We start from the raw sequence: 9,263 nt of genomic DNA, 5'->3' as shown, positions 1-9,263 counted from the left end.
GTGATTCCACATACATATATATATATATATATATATATATATATATATACAGGTTGAGTATCCCTTATCCAAAATGCTTGGGACCAGAGGTATTTTGGATATGGGATTTTTCCGTATTTTGGAATAATTGCATACCATAATGAGATAACATGGCGATGGGATCTAAGTCTAAGCACAGAATGCATTTATGTTTCATATACACCTTATACACAGCCTGAAGGTCATTTTAGCCAATATTTTTTATAACTTTGTGCATTAAACAAAGTGTGTCTACATTCACACAATTCACTTATGTTTCATATACACCTTATACACACAGCCTGAAGGTCATTTAATACAATATTTTTAATAACTGTGTATTAAACAAAGTTTGTGTACATTGAGCCATCAGAAAACAAAGGTTTCACTATCTCACTCTCACTCAAAAAACCTGACGATAGTGCTAGCGAGCACTGAAACGTTGTTGAACTACACTGGTCTCCAGAGTCCGTTTGTTAAGTACCGAGTGCCGCACCGGGGTAACTATATGTATGTACTGCAGTACATGTGAAGGCACCGGTATATTACTATAGCTTCATCGAGGAGTGCCGGACCTATGCTACCGTATAATGTGGATTGTGCTTACAGTCCTAATTGTCATGGCACCTGATAATTGAAAAAGTATCGGAGTACAGGTTTACCCGTTTTTATTCACTGAAAGTCACTGGGTGTGATTATTTACAACGGACTGTGTCTCTTTGGAGCTTATAGAAATTTATGATTGTGATATTTCTCACAGGAAAGATTGTGGACATGGTATATTGAATCAAAAAACTCATTTGTCACATAGTTACCTGTACTATTCACACAGATTGTATCAGGTGGAATCATGGCTGAAGGCGGAGATACTGAAATTGATTATCCTTTTAACCCTGCATTATTCTCTGGGAGTGAGATTTTTGGTTTCTCAGATGCTGAAGCTGAGATTATTCTGGAGACACAGTGTCTTAATAAACAGCCAGAGGCAGCTACCGGTGATACTCTATATAAAGATTTATGGAAAATGAAAAGAAAAGAAATAGATTATCATTTCCATGCTATGTCATTGAGTGATCATTATAGAGCAAAGATTATACCGAGAGGGCTACGCATGAAAAATGGCCCAACAGTGGGGAGGCAAGATCCACAATTTTGTAAAAAATGGATCGGCATATTAAATCGCTGTTCATTTGATTTAATGCTTCTGATCATAGAGTTTTCTAAAAAGGAACAAACAGCATTAATGGAAAAAATCAAACAATTTGAAACCCAACATGCAGTAGCATTGAGCACTGACCCTGAAGGTGATTGGATAAAAAAAATGGAAAACCAAGTGGCCACGTACAGGCGTGATTTATTGAAATTTAAGAGAGAAAAATTCTCAAAAGTACAACAGGATTATGAATCACACACGGTTTACCAATGGATATCTGGGGGCAGGAACAACAGTAACAGACGACCATTTTTTCGTCGGAATCAGAAAAAAGATATCTATGGAGGATCATCCTCACAAGAGTTCAATAGTACCAACAGTGACTCAGAAATTTCTATGTCTGGATCAATCCCTTTAGGGGCTCAAACACGAGCAAAGCTATTGGCAAAAGATGCAAGAGAACCAGGAGGGGGGGCCAAAGCAAAAGGCTCAAACCCCGCCAAGAAACCACCAGCACCACGGAAGAAATAATTATAAATCTATCTTCATATGATCTATCAAAAGCGGAAAGATCTTTGCTAAGCAAGGGATTATCTTATATCCCGACTACATACTTCGATGATTTTAAGTGGCAACAAGAAAAACATCAGATGTTTAGGAAATTGAAAATTAAAGAATTTTTTAATAGGCAAAAGGTAATGGAACCAGTGGAACAAAAGAGGCCTATTCCTGAACAGCTGAAAAAGATAATACCTAAATCAACATTTGATCCTAACACCAATAATGCCAGTCTCAAGACCTTCATGCGCATAGTAGATGGAGGAGTTCAGAATGTTACAAAACGTCACAGAGAGATCCACCCGAATTTGACACCAGAGGAGAGAGGAGCAATAGAATCTCTATCTAGGAATAATGAGATAATCATAAGACCGGCGGACAAAGGAGGGGCGATTGTCCTACAGGATGTCCAAGACTACCGGAGTGAAATCTTACGCCAATTATTGGATGATAAGACTTATCAACTGTTACCGGGTGATCCAGTGGACACATTCCATAGAGAATTGGGGGATATCTTAAGGGATGCAGTTCAGAATGAAATCATTGATCAGAAATTAGCAGATGCATTATTACCTAAGTATCCAGTGGCACCACTTCTTTACACTCTCCCTAAGGTGCACAAGGGGGTATTGCCACCACCAGGACGACCAATTGTGTCATCTAGAGGTTCGTTGACACAACCAATTTCTACATATTTGGACGCAATATTTCAACCTTTAGTACAACAGCATAAGAACTTTTTGTTGGACACAACAATGTTTCTGAATAAGCTGACCACACTGCGTGAGATCCCGGAAAATTCATGGATGATCTGCGCTGATGTGGTTAGCTTATACACAATAATTCCACATGATTCTTGTCTATTTGCAGTGAAAGGTTTTTTGATTGCAAGTAATATCTTTGATATGGCATTTATTGACTTTTGTCTAGCACTCTTAGAGTTTACTCTAAAGAAGAATTATTTCCTGTTCGACAAAAAATATTATATTCAAAAGAGTGGCTGCTCGATGGGCTCAGCAGTAGCCCCGGCAATAGCCAATATTTTTATGTTTGGGGTCGAGCAGGAGTTATTCTTTTTAGATTTGGGTGTATCGTCTCACATTGCATTATATACTCGCTTTATTGACGATTTATTTATTGTCTGGACAGGGCCTGTGGATGTTTTTGTGAAGTTAATGGAAGATAATAATTCTAGTGCATGTCCGGTTAAATTTACTTACCGTATGAGTCAGGAAAGAATTGATTTCCTAGATGTTGATATTAAACTAATTGGTAACCAGTTTGTAACATCTGTGCACATAAAATCAACTGATAGAAATACACTATTACAGTATAACAGTTGTCACCCGGGCAAATTAAAGAACTCATTACCATATTCCCAGATGTTACGCATCTGGAGAATTAATTCGAATAGTGAGATTGCTACTGAGCAAATTGAAGTTCTTATTGAAAAATTAGTAGTAAGAGGCTATTCTAGAGAAATGCTCTTACATACTCGAGACAAAGTTTTAAGAATAGATCGGAATTCCTTACTTAAAAAAATCAATACCAATCAACGGAATAATAAGATGCCCATTGTCAATCAATTTAACACACACTCAAGGGAGGTGAACATGGTAATTAAAGATAGTTGGCATATTATTAAATCTGATCGACAATTGCCTTTTGGAGACACAAATCCTATGCCATGCTATACCCGGGGGAAAAATCTCAGGGATTTACTAGTACATGCTGACATAGGTAAATATGAGGAAAATAAACCTGTTCACTTTCTTTCTAAGAAAGCTTCTGGATGTTTTAAATGCGGCTGCACTACTTGCAGTTATTTGATACCAGGGGATTCATTCTATCACCCCCATACAGGTAAAAAATTTCTGATCCGTCACCATCTTACTTGTAATTCAAGTTATGTTGTATATCAGATTATCTGCCCCTGTGGTCTCTCATATATAGGAAAGACCCAGGGGAGATTTAAAGATCGTATGGCTATGCATAGATCTGCAATAAGAGCAGCTTTAAGTAGCAGCACTAGATCAGATCAACCTGTTGCACGTCACTTTGCAGAACAAAAACATTCAATTGCAAGCATTAAATATAGGATGATTGACTGGGTAAAAAAACCAGTAAGAGGTGGTGATAGAAACCGGTTATTAATTCAACGTGAGGTCCAATGGATCCACCGGTTGGATGTAGTAGCCCCGCGCGGGCTAAATGAGTACTTGAGTTTTAACTGCTTTTGATGATTAGATACTTGTATCAATATGTAGTTGAGATAGTGACTAATGTTATCTTGATTCTATAATTATGTGATTCTGCGTTTACAGATCCGTTGTTTTAATGTTTGTATGTTACTATGGTGATGGGAGTCACTTTAGGATGACGTAATCAGCTGTGTCCGGAAAGGAGGAGGTTCTTCCTCGACCTCCGGCGCGGCGTCTTTCACGGGTGTACATGTATTTAAGGTATGTAATGGCTTGTTTAATCTTATAAACCTGACGATAGTGCTAGCGAGCACTGAAACGTTGTTGAACTACACTGGTCTCCAGAGTCCGTTTGTTAAGTACCGAGTGCCGCACCGGGGTAACTATATGTATGTACTGCAGTACATGTGAAGGCACCGGTATATTACTATAGCTTCATCGAGGAGTGCCGGACCTATGCTACCGTATATATATATATATATATATGTCAATAAAACATATATAGGGGGCGCTTCATATTGCATAACCTTTTTTTATTTTTCTTAAAAACACAAAGTGCTTAAGACAAATGTTAACATTACACTCGTACCAGAAGGCAACCAGTGTGGGCTGGTTACCACATGATTCCACAGTTAATCACCAAGCAAAGCTGGAACAAGGGTCAGACCAGACCGCGTTGGAGTCCTCCACCCGCTGGCGGCTACTTTCCCTGGGGCTCACAGGCAGGATCACACACGTCCACGACTACTCGCTCAGCAGCCGCAGGGTTTTCTCAGCGTCACTAGACTCCGCCCTAGTGACGCTGAGAAAACCCTGCAGCTGCTGAGCGAGTAGTCGTGGACGTGTGTGATCCTGCCTGTGAGCCCCAGGGAAAGTAGCCGCCGGCGGGTGGAGGACTCCAACGCGGTCTGGTCTGACCCTTGTTCCAGCTTTGCTTGGTGATTAACTGTGGAATCATGTGGTAACCAGCCCACACTGGTTGCCTTCTGGTACGAGTGTCATTTTAACATTTGTCTTAAGCACTTTGTGTTTTTAAGAAAAATAAAAAAAGTTTATGCACTATGGAGTGCCCCCTATATATGTTTTATTGACAGATATCTATCTCTGTGGGAATTTGGACTGACTAAGGAGAGCAGCGATCCTGAATCATTTAAAGAGGATTTAGTGCTTTGAAGCCCTCATCGAGTGACTCCACATCGAGTGATTCCACATACATATATATATATATATATATATATATATATATATATACAGGTTGAGTATCCCTTATCCAAAATGCTTGGGACCAGAGGTATTTTGGATATGGGATTTTTCCGTATTTTGGAATAATTGCATACCATAATGAGATAACATGGCGATGGGATCTAAGTCTAAGCACAGAATGCATTTATGTTTCATATACACCTTATACACAGCCTGAAGGTCATTTTAGCCAATATTTTTTATAACTTTGTGCATTAAACAAAGTGTGTCTACATTCACACAATTCACTTATGTTTCATATACACCTTATACACACAGCCTGAAGGTCATTTAATACAATATTTTTAATAACTGTGTATTAAACAAAGTTTGTGTACATTGAGCCATCAGAAAACAAAGGTTTCACTATCTCACTCTCACTCAAAAAAGTCCGTATTTCGGAATATTCCGTATTTCGGAATATTTGGATATGGGATACTCAACCTGTATATATATATATATACATTTATTGAATCCATGCTCCATGGTAAATAACCAGCGGCTGTATCTGCTGTTCGTGTGTGTGTGTGTGTGTGTGTGTGTGTGTGTGTGTGTGTGTGTGTGTGTGTGATGTATGTATATATATATATATATATATATATATGTATGTTGAGTAGAAGGCCTGAGTGCCGCCTTCTACTCACCATATATAGAGCCACTTTGCTCAAGGAGGGCACCAGGGCAGATTCCCTGCGGGTACGAGGAGTGCCAGACCCAATAGAGTGGTATATATATATGTATATATATATGTATATATATATATATATATATATATTCATCATGATCTATGGTTCGAATAGAAGGTGATGCAGTTGTATATTGTGATACCCAAGGTAACCTATTGCTACTGTTAATTTTAGATTTCTGCTCAAGTAACTTGCCCCTATCGAGAGCTAGCACACATTTTTGGTATTAAACAGACATTGTCTATCATATCCCTTACTTGCACATTTTTCAATCATTTGGTCCAGCTTAATAGCTGTTTTGCCCAAATCACTATTCAATCTGTGCACCCTAAGCATCTGGGAATACGGTAGACCAAGCTTAAGGCTTTGATGACAACTTTGGTATTCCAATAATGAGTTTCTGTCTGTGGCTTTTGAAAATAATGTTTTTATAAGGCTTTTACCATTTTTTACAATACGCAGGTCAAGGAAGTCAATGACCTCCTGACTCATTGTATATGTCAATTTTACCGGGCTATCAGTAAGATTGTGGGTCTCAATAAGGCATACAATTACATCCTGTGGACCGCTCGAAAACATTAATAGGTTGTCTATAAACTTGGTGTAAAATATTATGTTCAATGAGATGTCCAGATTGTTAAAGAATAATAAATCCTCTATTTGGAACATATACAGTATGTGTTCGCATATGCTGGGGCTACCGAAGAGCCCATAGCACAGCCAGTCTGTTGTTGGTAGAACATCCCATCGAACATAAAATTGTTTTTCTTGAGTATCAATTCCAGAAAAAGCAACAAAATCTCAATGACACATATTAATAGATCCCTCCCTTAATAGCAACTCTTTTACTGATGCTATGCCCTCCTTGTGAGGTATTACAGTATACACTAGAGACCTCTGCAGTTATTAGCCACAGGTCATCAGGCACTGAGGTCAATAGCTGCAGTTTATTTAGGAGCTTAGTGGTATCAAGCAAGTAGTGGTCGTGTTTTTGTATCATAGGTTGTAAGATGGAATCAAGCCAAACAGAAACAGGCTGGAAGAGGGAACCACATGCTGAGATAATGGGGCATCCCGGAGGGGGTATCACCTCCTTATGTACTTTAGGAAGAGTATATATTATTGGGGCAATTGGATGTTGAGGAAGTAATAATGATGCCATTTCTTCATCGATCAGGGCATCATCCCTTGCCAACATTATAATCTCACCCAGTTCTTTCTTAAAAATAGATGTAGGGTCACCAATTAGTTTTTTATATACGTGAGGTCTGATAATTGGCGATTGATTTCCTTTCCATAGTCAACGCATCCTGTAACACAATGCCACCGCCTTTATCGGCGGGGTGAATAATCAAAGAGGTGTTGTTGGAGAGTGACTGAAGGGCTTGTTGAACCTTGTTCTGACAAGTTAGGGTGGCTTCTTGGGCTATGTTGAACCTTGTTTTTTACTTCATAGTCCAATGTTCGGATGAACGTTTTGATACTCGCATTTGTTGACACTGGATCAAATAAAGATTTTTCATGAAATTGTTTCAAATTTTCAGGAATAATAATTTTAGATTTAGATATTGCCACTGGTTTTTGCGATTTATGAAAACACTCCTTTAGTTTTAACTGACGATGTAGCTTGAACTTATCAATCTGCCACTTAAAATTATCAAATGTACAGTATTAGATGGAATGAAAGATAGTCCTTTCATGAGGACACTGGTCTCACTAGTAGATAAAATATGTGAAGAAGAGTTGAAGATTGTTTCCTCTGCGCCACCATCATAGGCAATACAGCTATGCCTGTGGCAGCATTTAATCCAATGGAGCTTCAGCCGAGGGGGGAGGGGGGGGGGGAGTTTGAGGCCAGAGGGGGCAGGACCTAAAATGCTGCATGCTGGAGTAGAAGGAATTTTGTTTCCTGTCTACAGCAGCCGAGAGATCTGCAGATGATGTGGGCCTATTTGGAGGGTAGATCTGGAGCAGCAGCTCCATCAGCCCCATTATTAATCCAGCCCTGGAAACCTTCTGAAGATTGGAGAATTTGCCCATAGCAACCAATCTGGTTGCTATGGGCAACTTTCCACTATTTAGCAGGTTTACTACATCTCCCCAATTATCCTTTATTTATAACGATATTGCATATGACATAGTTCTGTATTTGAGGGGATAATGATACAAATGAATAACATACAACATGAAACAAGGTAAAGAAGGCTATTTAGCGACAGAGGCAAATACTCCAGAAGAATTTTGGACTTGTGAACCCCTTCTTTTGAGTCTCATTGATTTGATCTACTGTACAATGGGTAATAAAATGTTTTTTGTTAGTATTCACTTTTGTGTACAGAGTATCATATATGAGACCCTGTGGACCAAATGCAGAAGTCCTGCAATGTTTGTTGCTATTTCTGCGGTAAGTTTTTCACAAAAAATTGGCAGCTAATTGAATTTGGTCCTGTGGGTTATTCAGTAGAATTGGTGCAAAGGTGTATGGTACGATTTCCAATAGCAACAAGTCAACAATTAGCTTTCATTTGTATAATGCAAGCTAAGCTGTTGAAAGTAGACATCTGATTGGTTGCTATAGATACAGGGCCGGATTAAGCCTTGGGTGTGGCCGGGGCACTTAAGACAGGGGGGACCCCGATGGAAGTTTGGGGAAGTATATTAAATTGTGCATACCTCACAACATAACACATTCCAGGAGGGACAAAATGCACTCTTTCTGGACTTCCCTCTTAATATGATTGGTGTCACCTGTGTTAAACTATTTAATTGATAAGAAAGGTATTTCAACACAGGTGATTGCAATCATAAATTAAGACGGAAGTCCAGGTATAAAGCATTTTGTCCCTCCTGGAATGGGTCATGATGGGAGGTATGGATTGTGTGTATATTAAATTTAAACCAATGGTGTATATTAGTTTTAACTAATAGTTTAATAATGCCTGGGTACTGTTTATAACTCCAACTAATTGAAAGACAACTATTTTATAAACTTTTCTTGTAGTGGAACAAAGACAACTTAACCTTAAAATATACTTAGGTAGCGATCGCAGTCTGAATCACTTTTTGGAGTGCGCTCGTGCAGCAGGCGCACTGTGCGTGCGCACCCTGGGAGCCCAGTGAGATGCTAAAAGCATCTCTGGGCTGTGATTTCCGTGCGGGGCAGGAGGGGGCGTGCCAACGGGAAGGGCACGGCCCGGACAACACAGGCATCTCCGGACCATTGGGGGACGGGCTGCAGTGGCTGCGTGACGTCACACGTAGCCGCTGCGACCCGGGATGCAGCGGGTAGCGGTCTGCCAGCACACAGAAGCTGCGCTGGCAGGGAGCTAATCGCCAGGTGCAAAAACATCGCTGCCGTGCGATGCTTTTGCACCTGTGCGGGGCGGTAGAGCCTAACATGCAGGG

This window comes from Pseudophryne corroboree, chromosome 1 (genome assembly GCF_028390025.1).
Source record: "Pseudophryne corroboree isolate aPseCor3 chromosome 1, aPseCor3.hap2, whole genome shotgun sequence".
NCBI classification, from domain to species: domain Eukaryota; kingdom Metazoa; phylum Chordata; class Amphibia; order Anura; family Myobatrachidae; genus Pseudophryne; species Pseudophryne corroboree.
The sequence above is the reverse complement of the archived record's forward strand: the minus strand, read 5'-3'. Positions refer to the sequence as shown.